This window comes from Manis pentadactyla, chromosome 8, assembly GCF_030020395.1.
Source record: "Manis pentadactyla isolate mManPen7 chromosome 8, mManPen7.hap1, whole genome shotgun sequence".
NCBI classification, from domain to species: domain Eukaryota; kingdom Metazoa; phylum Chordata; class Mammalia; order Pholidota; family Manidae; genus Manis; species Manis pentadactyla.
Genome location: NC_080026.1, coordinates 43,180,641 through 43,201,428, shown reverse-complemented (window position 1 = coordinate 43,201,428; position 20,788 = coordinate 43,180,641).

The following is a 20,788-nucleotide window of genomic DNA, read 5'->3' as shown; positions in this document are numbered from 1 at the left end:
AAGTTGGCTGTGGGCTGTCACCTGGAATTATCTATTGGGAAGTGCTGAGTCATCCCAGGACAAGGACAGAGAGGAGGCTTGGTGAGTGACAGTTCCCCCCTCCCTCCAACCCCCGCCCCAATCCCCACAGTGCCTTGTACAACAAAACTTCAATTCAAAGTGAAAACAGGTTCTCTGCATTGGAGCCAAAACCATCAGTGTAAGGCATTTCACTCCAACTCAGGGATGTTTGTGACAAACAGATGGGCACAGGAATGCCTGGTTCCATTTTTCATTTACATGTGCCACTTGGAACACCTCTCACTTTCCTGACTTTTTACATCTTATTAGCCTTTCCAGAACTTTTCAGAGCATGTACAGCCTACCCAAGGCTGGTCAGAAGGTCAGTAGTAGTCTAACACTGTGTCATAATGCCTGTATCATTACCTCACTTGATCTTATTACATAGCTATTTTACCATCCACATCAATACAGGAAGAAGGGTGAGTATAGTCCAGTAAGACATTTTGAAAGAGTGAGAGACCACACTCACATAACTTTTATTACAGTATATTATGTAATTGTCCTATTTTATTTTTCTTGTTCTTGGTCTCACCGTGCCTGTTATAAATTAAACTTTATCATAGGCATGTATGTATAGGAAAAATCACAGAACACAGAGGGTTCAGTATGACTGTGGTGTCAGGCATCCAGTGGGGGTCTCGGAAGGCATCCTCCATGGATAGGGGAGGACTGTGGGACTCCTGACTCATTTCTCTCCTAGGTCTTCTGGTTGGGTGGAGGAGGGGCCTTGCTTTGGTGTTGGTGTGTCCTCAAGATTTCCTTAGCCTCATTCCCTCCTCTCTGTTTAATGTTTTTAAAGAGAGACCAGGGCCACTCCATTAAGTATTTCAGCAGGTAAGTATCTGGCTAGAATTATAACACCACTTTGTTTTCATTTATTTAAGATTTTATTTGTTTTAAGATTTTAGGGCAGGAATACTGGTTTTCCACTGACATGAGAGGTTTTTATTTAGCATTTATGTGTCACTTACTTTGTGGAAAGCCGGTTTTAAATGGAGAAATTCCTGTGATTTTTATAATCTAGTTTTAAACCTTTGTCATAAGAACTAAAATCACCCTCATTTTATAGATAGGGAAACTGAGGCATGGGGGTGTTAAATCAGATTTGGAAGTTAACTCAGGTAGAAGCGGTGTTGAAACCCTGGCAGCTGGGTTCAGACTTCATGTTCTTAACCTCTGTGCTATGCTGACTCTCCAAGGAACACTAAAAATTAATGTATTTCAAGGAAAAAGGTAAGTTGATTTGAAGGAAACATTGATATAAAAAAATAGGGCTCACAGACTATTTGGAAATGGCAGAAATTGAACTAGAAGGTGAACTAGAGTGCAGTTGGTGGCTACCCTGACCTACAGAATGAAGAAATGACTACCAATTAAGCATTTGACTTTGGACACAGCACACCCCACCTAAAGGATCCCTGGAGCTTCAGGTAAAAGTTCTCGCAGTTTGATTCTGTAATAGAGACATCTTATAGGGGTAGATGTATTTGTAATAATATGTACATGCATGTACAAATACACACATGCACACGTACATACACACACTGATGCCTTTACTGCTATGTGGTGCCAGGAATTGAGCTCCACAGCATTATCATTACTATACATTATCTTCTTGAACGTGAATTATGTCCTTCAGTCCTCATGACAGTCTGTGTGGTAGTTTTCATCCTACTCCTGTATGAAGAAGCTGAGCCCAGGATGAGCTCTGGTACTTCTCTGGGCCCATTCTGCGGTGGGTGGAGTGGAGCTGAGAGGCCAGCCCGTGGTTGCTGGTTACTGAAAAGTGAGCTCAGTGTTCCTACAATATCTTTCAAAAAAAAGAAAGGGCTGGGTTCGAATGTGACCCTAGGCAACGATTCTCAGACTCTGGGATATAAATAAATAACTTACATCTTGGTGACATAAAGAGCTGGCAAATCAAAATCACTAAGACATTAAAAAGAAAACCATATTTCCCTAAACAGTAACAAAGTCCAACAGCCACCTATCATTACTATCAATGCATAAATGAGGAAATGCTAACACAGAAATCTAGGGAGGACAGAAGCTAAGGGTAATCTGTGTGTGTTATGTATGTGTGTGTGTGCATGTATATGTATATTATATTTCTTAAAAAATTAAAAAACTTCTTCATGGAACTGAGTTGCAGTGTTGGGGAACCACTGTCTTGGAGTGCTGGTCTGATCTTTCTGCTGTCTTCTATTGGCTGATTAATGACCTTACATTTCAAATTACCTCCTTCAATTGACACCAGGAAGTCCCCCCTGCCCCAGTTGTCCTGACAATGCTGAATTTTTGTGGATTGTCCTGTCTCTTATTTACTAGAGATTTTTAAAAATCCACATCCCACTCAGCACCACCTGCAGTAAGTTAAATCCTAGGAGGTTGTGAGCTACAAGAGGTAGCTGCAGAGGCTGTTTTGTTCACTGCTCTGTCCTGGAACCTAGCACAGTGCGTGGCATTATAGTAGACACACAGCAATGCACTGAGTGACCGAATGAATGAACAAATGGCTGATAAAAGGGAGAATTACATTTTCAATTTCTTATTCTTTTTGTGTAGGTAGATCTGATAAACTCAACTTTTTACTCAAATATAGTTGATACACAATATTACATTGGTTTCAGCTGTACAAGTAGTGATTTGACAATTACATACATTAGTTAACACTCACCACCTTAAATGTAGTTAGCATCAGTCAACATACAAAGAAATTACAATATTATTGGCTATGTTCCCTATGCTGTACTTTTATCCCAGTGACTAATTTATTTTATAATTGGAAGTTTGTCCCTCTTTATCTGCTTCATCTATTTCACCATCCTCCCACCCCCTTCCTCATGGCAACCACCAGTCTCTTCTCTGAGTTTATGAGTATATTTCTGTTTTATTTGTTTTGTTTTTTGGATTCCACATATATATGAAATCATATGGTATTTGTCCTTCTTTGTCTGACTTATTTCACTTAGCATAATACCCTTTAGGTTGTCACGCATGGCAAGATTTCATTTTTATAGTAGTATTCCATTGTACATGTATATATGTGTATGTATATACATCTAAACTCTTAATATAAAACATTTGTAAATTATGAAACATAGTAATGACAAGTACAGTATTAACCCACCACACAACTTAAGAAAAAGCTTGTGTGCACCTCATCTGTACTGTCTCTGTTGCTTCCCTAGAAATGAAAACCATCCTGAATTTTGGATTAATCATTCTCTTTTTAGAAGTGTAGTTTTAAAAATCACATATATATGTATGCCATCCTAAATTTGTGTTTACCACCCTTGCTTCCTTAAAATAGTTTTAAAAATATCGTATGTATATATCCATAAACATGCTTTGCTTGGTTTTTGCTTGGTTTCTGAATTTATAAAAAAGGTGTCTTACAGTTTCTTTTTTCTGCTTGCTTTTTTCACTCCATTTGATGTTTCTGAGTTACACTGGAGGAATAGGTGGTTTATTTTCATTGTTGAATAATAGGCCATCATGTGAGCAGTACAATTTATTCATGTATTGCCCTGTCGATGGAATTTGGGTTGTTCCCAGTTTGGGGCAATTATGAACAATACTAATGTGAACATTCTTTTAAAAATGTTTAGTTAAAATAACATTATATATGCACATACCTGTATATGTAGCATAAAACAAAATGAAAGTTTGATGAATTAAAAAGTGAACACCCTTAAACATCCCCACGAAAAAGAGATTAACTCTAACCCCATCAGCCTGACACGCTCTTTCCCAAACACAATGCCCTCCCTCCTGCAGCCTGACTTTGTGCAAATCACCTCTACTTTTCTTTGCTGTAGTGTCACCCATTCCTAAATGCTATAGTTTAGTTTTGCCTGTTTTTAATTTTCTTTTTTTTAAAATGTCTTTTAGTTCTCCTTTAATCTGTAGACCCCCACTTCATCTCCTCTCCCTCCTCTTGTCATTTTGAAATTTTAGGTGATCATTTTCATCTTTGTGTTCCTCTGGCATGCTATTATTTTCCACAGGGATGTTACTCTGCTCCTCATTTTTCCCTTGAATAACAGTATGGGATTTGACTGCAATCCTTTTCTGTTACTTAGGTTTACATAATATTATATTGCTTGAATTTTTAGCAAGGAGCTATCAGAGTTCTAACTGCACAGTTAGAGCACACTCTTGTTTTGTTTTGTTAAGTAGTAAAGAACCTTGACATCTCACTTCCTGAGATCTTGTGACTTCTCTTCCCTTACTTTTATCTGGATCCTCTTTTTCCCTTTTCTCTCTTTTCCTGACTTGCTCCCTTGAGATTCTGTTCCTAGCAGTTACTCCTTCGTTGGGGTTTGTCCTGGATGGCAGCCTGGATGAGTCAACTCCGAGGGTTTCTTAGGCCTGGTCTGCCCTGGTGCCTTCAGCCTCTGCCCCACGCAGGCACCCTCTAGTTGTCTGCGGGCTTCCTGGGGCTGCCGGTTGGTTATTGTGAAGTGCCTAGATGTGCCACATGCTCTGTCGCTACGTCTGGTGAGGCTGTTGAGTCCTGTGGGTCCTGTCCATGTGTCTCCATCCGTCCGGGTCTCACAGTTTGGGGATCTGTGTCATCTAGTTTGTTGCAGTTATGGCCACAGGTTTTAGTTCTGCAATCCTGACTGCTCTGTGTCTCTTTATGGGGCATTGGTAAAAATTAAACAATTACACCACCAACTTTGCTACCTTCCCAGAATCCCCATGGATGTTTTTATACTCGTTTACTGTTATATACTTGCAAAAATTTGTCTAAGTACCTAGGGGAGAAATTACAGGTTCTTAGGTCAAATATTTGACATTCCAAGATAGTGCTAAATTGTTTTCTACAGTTATATCAATTTATGTTGTCATCAGCAGAACATGAAAGTCCCCACTGAGCCACATGCTTGCCAGTACTTGGTATTGTCAGACTTCTTAATTTTCCATATTGCTCTTTATTGTCTTCTTTTGCATTTTCCTGAATCCTAATGAAGTCAAACATCTTTTCATATTTTTATTTTTCCCCCATATATCTTTTTCTATGAATTATCTTTTCATAGTTTTCAATTGCCTAGCTTTCTTCTGGGTTGCCATTTTCAAAATTAATTCTAGGTCTTGCAAAATATATTTTCTCTGGTTTTAATCTGGTACCTTTTGATAAATGAGTTCTTACTATATTTACTGAGGCAATATTCATATAACATAAAAATCACCATTTTAACATGTACAGTTCAGTGATTTAAAAAATCTTACTAGAGTTGAAGGTATCATTATTTTCTGTTATGCTTAGTGCCATTTGTGTCTTGCCCCTTTGTCATAAAGATGCTCTATACTTTCTCTTATATAAGTGAATATTTTACCTTTGAAACTTGAATCTTATCTGGAACTTTTTTCAGTAAATGGGTAAGGTAGAATTCGATTTTTTCCCCATATGTGTGACCAATTATCCAAGAGCCATTTAGGGACTAATATCTCCTTTTCCTCAGTAATCTGCAATGCCACTTCTGTTATACCATATTTCACTGACTATGAGAGGCCATCTGTGTAAGATGTGATGTTATTTTAGTGCAGCTAAAAAAGAACTGCTATCAATTAAATGATGACATAATGCTTTCTTATCACTTAACATGTTTGTATTATTTAAAAAGCATTTTTATCATAAAGCACTCCTATGAATCCACATAAGGAAATATATGTAAATTAAATTGGTTAAGGCATTCCTAAAATTTCTTCACATTTAATAATAAATCTCTTTCTTTTAATTGGGATATAAATCAATGCCATAAAACTTACACTTTAAGAGTATAATCCAGTGGTCTTTAGCACATTACAAGGTTGTGTGACTATCATTAACATCCAATTCCAGAACATTTTCATTTGGAAATGAAAAGTAACTTTGTACCTATTAGCAGTCATTCCCTGTTCCCACTCCCATCAGCCTGTGACAACTACTAATCTGCTTTCTGTCTATGGATTGCCCTGTTCCAGACATTTAATATAAAAGGAATCACAGTGTGTGGCTTTTTGTATATGGTTGCTTTTACTCCATGTGATATTTTTAAGATTCATCCATGTTGTAGCATGTATCGGTACTTCCTATGAAGTGCAAAGGTTTTACCTTTTAATGAAGTTCAGTCCTTCTATTTTGTCTTTTGTTGCCTGTGCTTTATGTGCCACATTTAAGAAACCATTGACTACTCCATGGTAATGAAGGTTCACAGCTATGCTTTGTTTTAAAAGTGTTATAAGTTTTAGATCTTACACTTAGGTCTTTAATCCATTTGAGTTAATTTTTATATATGGTGTGAGCTAGAGGCCAAACTTCTTTCTTTTTTGTGTGACTATCCGTTGTTCTATCACCATTTGTTGAAAGTCAATTAACCATAGGTGTATGGGTTTATTTCTGGAAGGAAGTACTGATACATGCATATTCCACTGTATGCATAGACCCCATTTTGCTTATTCAGCCATCAGTTGATGGGCAGTTTAGGTGACCCACTTTTTTGCTATTACGAATAATGCTACTATGAACATTCATGTACAAATTTTTGTATAAACATGTCTTTGAATCTGTCGGGTATATATCTAGTAGTGGAATTGCTGAATCATATCCAGATGGTTACTCTATTTAACTTTTTGAGGTACTGCCAAACTATTTCTAAAGTGGTTACACCATTTTTACATTCCAGCAATGTATGAGGGTGTCAATTTCTTCACACCTTTGCCAACATTTTTTATTCATTTGATTGTAGCTATCCTAATAGGTGTGAAATGGTATCTTTTTGACTGTGCTTTTTCCTAGTAACTAAGGATGTTGAACATCTTTTCATGTACTTCTTGGCTATTTGCATATCTTCTTTGGGTAAATACCTATTCAGATCCCTTCTTTGCCTATTAAAAAAAAAATTGGGTTGTCTTTACAGTTAGGTTGTAAGAGTTCTTTATATATTCTGGATACAAGTTCCTCATCAGGTAAATGATTTGCAAATATTTTCTCTGATTTTACAGATTGTCTTTTTACCTCTTGGTAGTATCCTATGAAGTGCAAAAGTTTTACCTTTTAATGAAGTCCAGTCCTTCTATTTTTGTCTTTTGTTGCCTGTGCTTTATGTGTCACATTTAAGAAACCATTGACTACTCCATGGTAATGAAGGTTCACAGCTATGCTTTGTTTTAAAAGTGTTACAAGTTTTAGATCTTACACTTAGGTCTTTAATCCATTTGAGTTAATTTTTATATATGGTGTGAGCTAGAGACCAAACTTCTTTCTTTTTTGTGTGACTATCCAGTTGTTCTATCACCATTTGTTGAAAGTCAATTAACCATAGGTGTATGGGTTTATTTCTGGACTCTCAATTTGATTTCATTGATCTATATGTTTGTCCTAATGCCAGTCCTGTTTACTGTAGCTTTGTAGTAAGTTTTGAAATTGGGAAGTGTGAGTCCTCCAACTTTGTTCTTTTTCTAAATTGTTTTGGCTATTTTGTGTCCTTTGCATTTCCTTATGAATTTTAGGATCTGCTTGTCAATTTCCTAAAAAATTCCAGATGGAATTTTGATGGAGTTTGCATTGCTTCTGTAGATCAATTTGGGTATTATTATAATCTTAATAATATTAATCTTCTAATCCATTAAGACAGGTGTATTTCTGCTTATTTAGGTCTTCTTTAATCTCTTTCCATGATGTTTTATAATTTTTTGTGTATTTCTGTGTACTTACACCTTTCTGTTAAGTTTGTTCTTAAGTATTTTAGTCTTGATTTTAATGGAATTGTTTTGCTTTCATTTTTGTATTGTTCATTGCTGGGATACAGAAGTACAGCTGATTTTTATATATTGACCATTTATCTTGAAACCTTGCTGAATTCTAGTTTTTTAGTGGATTCTGTAGAATTTTCTCTATACAAGATCATGTCATCTGTAAATAATTTCACTTCTTTCTTTTCAATCTGGATGCCTTCTATTTCTTTTCTTGCCTAATTGCCCTGGATAGGACTCTAGTACAGTGTTGGTGAGAGCAGATACCCTTATCTAGGGTCCCCTTGATCTTAAGAGAGAAGCACCCAGTCTTTCATCACTAATGCTAATGTTAGCTATGGGCTTTTTCATGATGCCTTTGTCAGTTTGAGGAAGGTCCCTTATATTCCTAATTTGTTTTATCTTTATTATGAAAGAGCATTGGGGTTCTTAATATTCTTTTTTTTACATCTAGTGAGATTATTATGTGATTTTTGTCCTTTATTCTTTTAATAGGGTTTTACAATGATTTTCTACTTGGTTGTAATATACAACTTTTTTTTCAAATGTTACTGGACTCAATATTCTAGTATTTTATGGAAGATTTTTCATGTCTATGTTTATAAAGGATATTGGTCTGTAGTTTTCTTTTCTTTTGATGTCTGGCTTGTTATCAGGATGATGCTGACTGTATGCAGTCAGTTGGGAAATGTCTTAGTCTGCTAGGGCTGCTGTAACAAAGCACTACAAACTGAGTGGCTTAAATGATAGAAACTTAGTGTCTGGTTTAGGAGGCTAGAAGTCTAAAAGAAAGGTGGTAGCAGGGTTGGTTCCTTCTGAGGATTGTGTGGGAAGGCTCTATCTAAGCCTCCCTCTGTGGCTGGTAGATGACCTTCTTCTCCCTGTGTCTCTTCACATCATCTTCCTTCTATGTGTATATAAGTGTCCACATTTCCCTGTCTTACTAGGACACAAGTCATATTGGCTCAGGGCCTACCCTAATGACCTCACCTCAGCTTCTTTCTTTAAGACTCTCTAAATAAGGTCACATTGTGAGGTCCTGGGGGCTACTACTTCAGTATATGAAGTTTGAGGGCACACAATTCAACCTGTAACAGGAAGTGTTCCCATATTTTCTATATCTTGGAAGAATTTGTGAGGATTATTTTTAATTTTTCTTTAAAATTAGGTAGAACCCACCAGTGAAGCCTCCTTCTCTGTTGCTTCTCTTTGTGGGAAGATTTATTGATCACCAGTTCAATGTTTTTACTTGTTACAGATCTGTCCAGATTTTCTGTTTTCTTCTTAACCTGGTGTCAGTACTTTGTGACTTTCTGGAATTTTTCTTGGAAAGCTGTCTGATTTTTTGGCTTATAGTTGTTCATAGTTTTCCCTTATAATCCTTTTTGTGTCTGCAAGATAGGTAGTAATGTCCCCACTTTCATTTCTGATTTTAGCAGTGTAAGTCTCTCCTCTGTTTTTCTTGGTCAGTTTAGGTTTGTCAATTTTGTTGATCTTTTCAAAGACCCAATTTTTTTTTTCTCTGTGTTTTCTCTTTTATTTCATATATTTCCACTATAGTTTTTATTACTTCCTTCTTTTTTTGTGTGTTGGGGGGGTGGGTTTCACTTGCTCTGGCTTTTCTAGTTTCTTCAGGTTATTGATTTGAGATCTTTCTTCTTTTTTAATACAAGTGTTTACAGCTTTAGGTGTACTCTGTAAGCTTTGATATATTGTATTTTTGTTTCCATTCATCTAAAAAATATTATTTAATTTCCTTTGTTATTTCTTCTTTGACCCACTGGTGTTGTTTAATTTCCACATTATTAATTAATTCCCATAGTTTATTTCTGTTATTGAGTTCTAATTTCATAGCATTGTGGTTGGAGAACATAGTTTTTATGATTTCAATCTTTTAAAATTTACTGGGGCTGTTTTTATAACCTAATACATGGTTTGTCTTGGAGAATGTTTTATGTGTATTTGAGAAAAACATGTATTCTGGTGGTGGTGGATGGAGTGTTCTACAGATGCATGTAATGTTTAAGTTTATTTAAATTGTTGTTCAAATCTTTGATTTCCTGTTGGTCTTTTGTCAAGCTTTTCTACCCATCATTGAAAATGAGCTATTGAAATCTCCAGCAATTATTGTTGAATCGTCTATTTCTCTCTTCACTTCTGACAGTGTGTACTTCATGTGTTTTTAGGGTCTCTTGTTAGGTGCACACACGTTTATAATTTATATATTTGTGATAGATCAGCTCTTCTACTGTTATAAAATATTGTCCCCAGTAACAAATTTTGTCTTAATGTCTATTTGTCTTTTATTATGTAGTCATTCAAGTTCTCTTTTGGTTACTATTTGCATAGTATAGCTTTTTCTATCCTTTTACTTTCAATATATTTGTGACTTTGAATGTAAAGTGTCTCTTACAGCCAACAGACAGTTGGGTCATGTAAAAAAAATTCATTCTGCCAATTTCTGCCTTTTAATTGGGGTGTTAAATCTTTCCACATTTAATGTAATTACTGACAAGGCAGGATTTATGTCTGCCATCTTGCTATTTGTTTTCTATGTGTCATCCTTTTTGTTCCTCAATTTCTCCATTATTTCTTTCTTCTGTGTTAAATAGACATTTTCTATTGTACCATTTCAATTCCCTTGTCATCTCTTTTACTATATATTTTAAGTTATTTTCTTACTGGTTGCCTTGGGAATTATAATTAGCGTATTAAGTTATAACAGTTTAGTTTGGGTTAATACCGACTTTATTTCATAGTACACAAAAATTTTTCTCCTTTATACTCCGTTCATGCCCCCTCCTTTGTGCAGTTATTGTACAAATTACATCATTATACACCGTGTGACCATCAATACAGATATATAATTATTGCTTTATGTGTTGTCTTTTAAATCAGATGGGTGAGTTAAAATTAAAAATACGTTTACATATTTACATGTGCAGTTACCTTTACTGGTGTTCTTTTTTTCTTCACGTGGATTTGAGTTACTATTTAGTGTCCTTTAATTCAGCCTGAGTAACTCCCTTTAGTATATCTCACAGGGCAGGTCTGCTGGTGATGAATTATCTCATTTTTTTGTTTACCCATAAATCTTTATTTTTTCCTTCATATTTGAACATATTTTTAATGGGTATTTTGAAGTCTTTTTCAGTGAAATCTGATGTTTGCTTATATCCATAGGCAGTTTTTATTGCCTCCCCCACCCCAAAGATGGTATATGGGTTATATATTCCTGTTTCTTGCATGTCTCATAATTTTTTGTTGGAAAGTGGACATTTTAAGTAATACATTGTAGTGACTCTGGGCACTGGTCCTCCCTGCCCCCAACCAGGGTTTTTAATTTTTTCGTTAGTTTGTTTTTTAGTGACCAGAATACTTTAGTGACATCTGTTCCCTCCTCCCATACAGTGTTAGGTCTCTGATCTTGCTTCTCAGGGAGTGTTATCAGCTGAGATGCTGTTTTTCCCAGAATCGTGTCTTGGAGGCAATGAAGAATGGAGCCAATGGACAAGAGTACAGAGCAACCAGCAAAGCTTTTAATGAAGAGTGAAAAGAAAATGGATCCTGCCTAATCAGGAGGGCTCCAAGAGAGGAGCCCATTTGGGCTGCAGTGTCCAGGATTTTATAAATAAGCACTGGAAAGGAGGAAGTCCACCTGGTTGCCTAGGACCTGTTACTAGGGCCAGACTAGGGTATCAGAAAACCCCCTTGTTTCTCAGGTTGGCCATTTCAGGGAGTAGTTTCTTATGTGTCCCACTTGGCTGGTTGACCACAATGCCTGGTGTTAGCATCTGCTTGGTCGATCTCTACCAAGGCAACGTGTCTTGTTCTACCTAGCCCACCAGGTACCTCCTGCTTCGGGAGGACCAACTTGTAAATACACATAGTCACAGAGTATTGGTGAAGTTTCTCTTTCTCTCTTTTCCTGACCATACCCAGCTGTTAAACTCCACTAAATGCTAGCTGATTTGCTCTATTGTCTCCCATAATACCCTGGAGTATAAATTGTTATTCAAACTAATCCAGTTAGAGTGTGGCTCTTTTGAAGGATTAGTTTCTGAGGACTGTGACTGATATTTGTTTTGACCCCAGGAGGATTCCTCTCAGCCATCTTATTTCAAGGTTCTCTCATAAACTAGCCAGCCTACAATTTAGGCTGTGTTTTCTTAAAAGTCTGATTGTGCTGCCCATTGCCTCTCACCAAAACCCCTTAGGTATGAACTTCTCCATGCTCCATGTTGAAAATGCAGTCATTTCTTTTGGGAAGGGATTAGGAGCTATTTTATAGTCTGCTTCTCTACCCTGGCAAAATCTCTGAGACAGGGCTGTAGACCTCCAGGAGGGGACAAAGACAAGCTTCTCTCTGTTGTACTCCTGCTCTAGGAGCAGAGTGATCACTGGAGGATGGTGGCAGCAGCTTGAAGTCCCTTTGGCTTATCTCTCCTGGTGTGGAACCACCACCTCATGGGCTGGGGCAAGAATGATTGGAGCCCCGGTATTCTCAGCATGCCATACACAAGATAGAGCCTCTATTCTACAAGTGAGGACTGCGCAGAAGGGACCCACCACCTTTCAACAATGTTTGTTTGTTATTAGCCTTAGCAACAGGCAGCTGGGGGTAGGATGAAACACTGAAGTTCTGCTTCTCCCAGGAAGAAAGCCTGTCAGCTGCTAGGTTGAGGTGAGGTAGCCCTGTGCTCTTGGCTGCAGCAGTCTGCAGTCTTTACCTCACTAAGCTTGTAGAGGGAGGACAGGTATGGTCTTGGTTTAAATACTGTCCACTCTTGCCTTTCTTAACAGTTCTTGGGGGGAGGTTTTCTTAAATATATGTTTCTTTGCTATTTGCCTTTAGGACCATTTCGAGAGGCTTTAAATACATGTTTTAAAAATAATTTTGATCAGTTTCACTAGGGAGTGGGTCAGTGGAGGCCCTTATATTGTCATGATGGAAGGTGACCCCTGCAGTCTTTCATTTTTCAAGGATAGTTTTATTGGATTTAGAAATCTTGGTTGATTGTCTTTATCTTTCAGCATTTTAAACATGTCATCTTTCTGCCTTCTGGCCTCCATGGTTGTTGCAGTCAGCTCAGACTTCCCTAACAAATACCTGATGGCATAAGCAACAGAAATTAATTTCTTCATAGTTTTGGAAAGCCCAAGATCAAGGTAGAGCATTGTTGGTTTCTGTCTCTTTATTGATAGTCTCTATTTGGTGATACATTGTTCTCAGGCTTTCCTTCTTTATTTAGGCATGGCTTCCTTTAGTTCTTTTTTTTTAATGTTTTTTATTTTGTTATCATTAATCTACAATTACATGAAGAACATTATGTTTACTAGGCTCTCACCTACCCCAAGTCCCCCCCACGAACCCCATTACAGTCACTGTCTGTCAGCATAGTAAGATGTTGTAGAATCACTACTTGTCTTCTCTGTGTTGCACAGCCCTCCCCTTTCCCCCACCCCCTACATTATACATGCTAATAATAATACCCCCTTTCTTCTCCCCGCCCTTATCCCTCCCTACCTTCCCATTCTCCCCAGTCTCTTTCCCTTTGGTAACTGATAGTCCATTCTTGGGTTCTGTGATTCTGCTGCTGTTTTGTTCCTTCATTTTTCCTTTGTTCTTACACTCCACAGATGAGTGAAATCATTTGGTATTTGTCTTTCTCTGCTTGGCTTATTTCACTGAGCATAATACCCTCTAGCTCCATCCATGTTGTTGCAAATTGTAGGACTTGTTTTCTTCTTATGGCTGAATAATATTCCATTGTGTATATGTACCACATCTTCTTTAGCCATTCATCTACTGATGGATACTTAGGTTGCTTTCATTTTTTGGCTATTGTAAATAGTGCTGCGATAAACGTAGGGGTGTATCTGTCTTTTTCAAACTGGAGTGCTGCATTCTTAGGGTAAATTCCTAGAAGTGGAATTCCTGGGTCAAATGGTAAGTCTATTTTGAGCATTTTAATGAACCTCCATACTGCTTTCCATAATGGTTGAACTAATTTACATTCCCACCAGCAGTGTAGAAGGGTTCCCCTTTCTCCACAGCCTCGCCAACATTTGTTGTTGTTTGTCTTTTGGATGGTAGCCATCCTTACTGGTGTAAGGTGATATCTCATTGTGGTTTTAATTTACATTTCTCTGATAACTAGCAATGTGGAGCATCTTTTCATGTGTCTGTTGGCCATATGAATTTCTTCTTTGGAGAACTGTCTGTTCAGCTCCTCTGCCCATTTTTTAATTGGGTTATTTGCTTTTTGTTTGTTGAGGTGCGTGAGCTCTTTATGTATTTTGAATGTCAAGCCTTTATCAGATCTGTCATTTACAAATATATTCTCCCATACTGTAGGGTACCTTTTTGTTCTATTGATAGTGTCCTTTGCTCTACAGAAGCTTTTCAGCTTGATATAGTCCCACTTGTTCATTTTTGCTTTTGTTTTCCTTGCCCGGGAAGATATGTTCATGAAGAAGTTCCTAATGTTTATGTCCAAGAGATTTTTGCCTATGTTTTTTTCTAAGAGTCTATGGTTTTATGACTTACATTCAGGTCTTTGATCCATTTCGAATTTACTTTTGTATATGGGGTTAGACAGTGATCCAGTTTCATTCTCTTACATGCAGCTGTCCAGTTTTGCCAGCACCATCTGATGAAGAGACTGTCATTTTGCCATTGTATGTCCATGGCTCCTTTATCTTATATTAATTGACCATATATGTTTGGGTTAATGTCTGGAGTCTCTAATCTGTTCCACTTGTCTGTGGCTCTGTTCTTGTGCCAGTACCAATTTGTCTTGATTACTATGGCTTTGTAGTAGAGCTTGAAGTTGGGGAGTGAGATCCCCGCCACTTTCTTCTTCTTTCTCAGGATTGCTTTGGCTATTCGGGGTCTTTGGTGTTTCCATATGAATTTTTGAACTGTTTGATCCAGTTCGTTGAAGAATGTTGTTGGTAATTTGGTAGGGATTGCATCAAATCTGTATATTGCTTTGGGCAGGATGGCCATTTTGACTATATTAATTCTTCCTAGCCACGAGCATGGGATGAGTTTCCATGTGTTAGTGTCCCCTTTAATTTCTCTTAAGAGTGACTTGTAGTTTTCAGAGTATAGGTCTTTCACTTCTTTGGTTAGGTTTATTCCTAGGTATTTTATTTTTTTTGATGCAATTGTGAATGGAGTTGTTTTCCTGATTTCTCTTTCTGTTGGTTCATTGTTAGTGTATAGGAAAGCCACAGATTTCTGTGTGTTGATTTTGTATCCTGCAACTTTGCTGTATTCCGATATCAGTTCTAGTAGTTTCGGGGTGGAGTCTTTAGGGTTTTTTATGTACAATATCATGTCATGTGCAAACAGTGACAGTTTGACTTCTTCTTTACCAATCTGGATTCCTTGTATTTCTTTGTTTTGTCTAATCACCGTGGCTAGGACCTCCAGTACTATGTTAAATAACAGTGGGGAGAGTAGGCATCTCTGTCTTGCTCCTGATCTCAGACGAAAAGCTTTCAGCTTCTCGCTATTCAGTATGATGTTGGCTGTGGGTTTGTTATATATTGCCTTTCTTATGTTGAGGTACTTGCCCTCTATACCCATTTTGTTGAGAGTTTTTATCGTCTATGGAGATGATCATGTGGTTTTGTCTTTCTTTTTGTTGATGTGGTGGATGATGTTGATGGATTTTTGAATGTTGTGCCATCCTTGCATTCCTGAGATGAATCCCACTTGATTGTGGTGTATGATCCTCTTGATGTATTTTTGAATTCGGTTTGCTAATATTTTATTGAGTATTTCTGCATCTATGTCCATCAGGGATATTGGTCTGTAATTTTCTTTTTTGGTGGGGTCTTTGCCTGGTTTTGGTATTAGGGTGATATTGGCTTCATAGAATGAGTTTGGGAGTATTCCCTCCTCTTCTATTTTTTGGAAAACTTTAAGGAGAATAGGTATTATGTCTTCTTTGTATGTCTGATAAAATTCTGAGGTAAATCCATCTGGCCCAGGGGTTTTTTTCTTGGGTAGTTTTTTGATTACCACTTCAATTTCTTTGCTGATAATTGGTTTGTTTAGATTTTGTGTTTCTTCCTTGTTCAGTCTCAGAAGGTTGTATTTTTCTAGGAAGTTGTCCATTTCTTCTAGGTTTTCCAGCTTGTTGGCATATATGTTTTCATAGTAGTCTTTAATAATTCTTTGTACTTCTGTTGGGTCCGTCATGATGTTTCCTTTTTCGTTTCTGATTCTGTTGATGTGTGTTGACTCTCTTTTCCTCTTAATAAGTCTGGCTAGAGGTTTATCTATTTTGTTTATTTTCTCAAAAAACCAGCTCTTGGTTTCATTGATTTTTTTCTATTGTTTTATTCTTCTACAATTTTGTTTATTTCTTCTCTGATCTTTATTATGTCCCTCCGTCTGCTGACCTTAGGCCTCATTTGTTCTTCTTTTTCCAATTTTGATAACTGTGATATTAGACTATTCATTTGGGTTTGTTCTTCTTTAAATATGCCTGGATTGCTATATACTTTCCTCTTAAGACTGCTTTTGCTGCGTCCCACAGAAGTTGGGGCTTTGTGTTGTTGTTGTGATTTATTTCCATATATTGCTGTATCACCATTTAAATTTGCTCATTAATCCATTGACTATTTAGAAGCGTGTTATTAAGCCTCCATGTGTTTGTGAGCCTTTTTGCTTTCTTTGTACAATTTATTTCTAGTTTTATACATTTGTGGTCTGAAAAGTTGGTTGGTAGAATTTCAATCTTTTTAAATTTACTGAGGCTCTTTTTGTAGCCTAGTATGTGGTCTATTCTGGAGAATGTATCCTGTTGCTTTTGGGTGTAGAGTTCTATAGATGTCTATTAGGTCCATCTGTTCTAGCATGTTGTTCAGTGCCTCTGTGTCCTTACTTATTTTCTGTCTGGTGGATCTGTTGTTTGCAGTGAATGGTGTGTTGAAGTCTCCTAAAATGCATGCATTGCATTCTATTTCCTCATTTAGTTCTGTTAGTATTTGTTTCACATATGCTGGTGCTCCTGTGTTGGGTGCATATATATTTATAATGGTTATATCCTCTTGTTGGACCGAACCCTTTATCATTATGTAATGTCCTTCTTTATCTATTATTACTTTCTTTGTTTTGAAGTCTATTTTGCCTGATACTAGTACTGCAACACCTGCTTTTTTCTCCCTATTGTTTGCATGAAATATATTTTTCCATCCCTTGACTTTTAATCTGTGCATGTCTTCGGGTTTGAGGTGAGTCTCTTGTATGCAGCATATATATGGGTCTTGTTTTTTAATCCATTCAGTGACTCTATGTCTTTTGATTGGTGCATTCAGTCCATTTACATTTAGGGTGATTATCGATAGGTATGTACTTATTGCCATTTCAGGCTTTAGATTTGTGGTTACCAAAGGTTCCAGGTAACTTTCCTTACTATCTAAGAGTCTAACTTAACTCACTTAGTATGCTGTTACAGACACAATCTAAAGGTTCTTTTCTATTTCTCCTCCTTTTTCTTCATCCTTCATTCTTTGTATATTAGGTATCAAATTCTGTACTTTTTGTCTATCCCTTGATTGACTTTGGGGATAGTCAATTTAATTTTGCATTTGCCTCGCAATCAGCTGCTCCACCCTCCCTACCGTGGTTTTACTACCTCTGGTGACAGCTATCCAACCCTAGGAACACTTCCATCTATAGCAGTCCCTATGAAATAGACTAAAGAGATGGTTTGTGGGAGGTAAACTCTCTCAGCTTTTGCTTATCTGGAAATTGTTTAATCCCTCCTTCAAATTTAAATGATAATCTTGCCAGATAAATTAATCTTGTTTCCAGGCCCTTCTGCTTCATGGCATTAAATACATCATGCCACTCCCTTCTAGCCTGTAAGGTTTCTGCTGAGAAGTCTGATGTTAGCCTGATGGGCTTTCCTTTGTATGTGATCTTATTTCTGCCTCTGGCTGCTTTTAACAGTCTGTCCTTATCCTTGATCTTTCCCATTTTAATTACTATGTGTCTTGGTGTTGTCTTCCTTGGGTTCCTTATGTTGGGAGATCTGTGGATCTCCATGGCCTGAGAGACTATGTCCTTCCCCAGATTGGGGAAGTTCTCAGCAACTACCTCCTCAAAGACACTTTCTATGCCTTTCTCTCTCTCTTCTTCTTCTGGTATCCCTATAATGCGAATATTGTTCTGCTTGGATTGGTCACACAGTTCTCTCAATATTCTTTCATTTTTAGAGATCCTTTTTTCTCTCTGTGCCTCAGCTTTGTATTCCTCTTCTCTAGTTTCTATTTCATTTATTGTCTCCTCCACCGTATCCAACCTGTTTTTAATACCCTCCATTGTGCTCTTCAACGATTAGATCTCCGACCTGAATTCATTCCTGAGTTCTTGGATGTCTTTCAGTACCTCCATTAGAATGCCATTAGAATGTTGATGATTTTTATTTTGAACTCCCTTTCAGGAAGAGTCACGAGGTCCATATCATTTAGATCTTTCTCGGAAGTTGTATTAATAATTTTACTGTGGACACAGTTCCTTTGGCGTTTCATGTTTGTATATGGCGCCCTCTAGTGTCCAGAAGCTGTAGTCTCTGGAGCTGCTCAGCCCCTAAAGGAATGTCGGGGGTCGCAGGGGAGCAGTACTCATGCCTAGGGGGAGGAAAGAGCTGTTCCCCGCCTCCCGGCTGCTGTGCCTGTCTCCACTGCCTGAGCCAGTGGTCCGGGCACACAGGTATGTTTTTGTCCCAGAGCAGCCGGATATGGATCCCTGCTTTCCACAAGCAGCCGGAATCCCAGTCTCCCCAGGAACTCTGCTTGTATTAACTTTCCAACCCGGTAGTCATGCAAGTCCCATGAAAGCACCATGAAATATAGGTTTGTGCTCCCAGCGCAGATCTCCGGAGCTAGGTATTCAGCAGTCCCAAGCCTTCCATTCCCTCCCTGTTCCATTCCTCTTCCTCCCGCCGGTGAGCTGGGGTAGGGGAGGGGCTCGGGTCCCGCCGAGCCACGGCTCTGGTACTTCACCGCGTTGGGTGAGGTCTGCTCTTTTCTCCAGGTGTGTGCAGTCTGACTCTGTCCTCTTTCCTGTTGTTCTCTCATGATTAGTTACGCCAATTAAATTTTCTAATGGTATCCAGTTTTAGGAGGAAGCCTCTGTCTCTCCTCTCATGCCGCTATCTTTAATCCCATCCCTTTAGTTCTTGAACATATTTAAAAATAGCTAAACACTCGTTAATTTGTAGATATTTTTTGGTTACCAGTATAGGCAATTCTATTGTCAGTAAATAATGACAGTTTTGTGTCTTCCTCTCCTGTTTTATATATACTGTTTATTCCTTTTATTATTTTCTTCTTTTGCATTGGCTAGTACTTCTGGTACAGTCTTTAATAAGTGATAGTGGGCATCTTTGTTCCTGATATTAAATGGGCTGCTAGTAACATTTCATCATTAAGAATAATATTTGCTGTAAGTTTTTGATAGATAACAGGTTAAGGAAGTTCCCTTCTATTCCTACTTTGCTAAGAGATTTTTTTTTAAGTTAAATCACTAATAGGTATTGAATTTTATCATTTATCTTTTTCTGTTATCTATTGATAATTTGTTTAATGTGGGGAATGATATTTATAGAATTTATGTTAAACTACATTTGTATTCCTGGAATAAGCCAAATTTAGTCATGATGTATAATCCTTTTATGTATCACAAGATTAAGTGGTAATATCCTCATTTAGGATTTTTGCATTTGTGTTCAGAAATGAGAGTGGTTTGTAATTTTCCTTTGTTATATAGTTCTTGTCTGTTTTTATTATTGCTCATTGCCTTCTAGGTTAAGTTGGAGAATGGCTTATCTTTTTATAATTTTTGGAAGAGTTTATTTAAGATGGAAATATTTTTTTCCTTGAAAATTTAATAGAATTTTGCTGTTAAGCCATCTGGGCTTTGTTTCTTTGTGTGTTTTTTCTATTTTGTTTTGTTTTTTGTGGAAAAATTTTAAACTACTGATAATTTCTTTACTGACTTAGGAAATTCAGACTTCTTTTTCTTAATCACTTTTGGTAAGTTATATTTTTGTCCATTCTAAGTTTTCTAATTTAATAACATAAACTCATGTGTAGTAGTATTCTCTTATTATCTTTTACACTTGTTTCATGTATAGTTTTGTCTTTTTTTATACCTAAAATTATTTCTCTGAGGCTTTTCTTTTTTCTTCCTATGACCAGCCTTATCAAAGATTTATCCATTTGATTAGTTTTATCAAAAAACCAAGTTTTGGCTCTGTCATTCCTTTCTACTGATCTTTGTTTTCTATTTCACCAATTTCTGCTCTTTTATTTAGTATACTTTTTATTTTTACTTTATGGATTAGTCTTTTAGTGCATTAGTTCCTATTGAGACTATTGATTTCCTTTTAAGGACTATTTTTGTTGCACCTTTAATTTTTTGACATGGAGATTAATTACCAGTTCTAGATTTTTAAAAAATTTTCATTATAATTTCCTCTTTGATTTATGATTTATTTGGAAATGTATATTTTAAATTTCAAAATCTATGGACATTTAAAAGATAACCTTTTGTTACTGTTTTCTAACATTTTTTTACAAAATTTTAAGATTGTAGTCTGTATATTTATTCTTTGAAATTTGTTGAGATTTGCTCAGGTCTAATGTTTTAAGTTTGTTTTCTTGAGAAGAATATGATTTCCCTATTTCTTATGGTATTAAGCTTGCTGTGTCATTATACACACACATATATACAGAAATGTTTTGTTTGTTGCAGTCTTCCAGTATGATGGATTTGTTCATATTTCTTTCAATTTTTTTATGCATGTATTTTGAAGTTATATTATTCAATGAATACAGTTCTAAAATTTTTAAATCTTTCTTTTCTTATTATATAGTGACTCCTTTAACCTAAATAATGTCCTTTGTGATGCAATATACTTTATGTGATGATATTTGTTACCTAAACTTCTGTTTG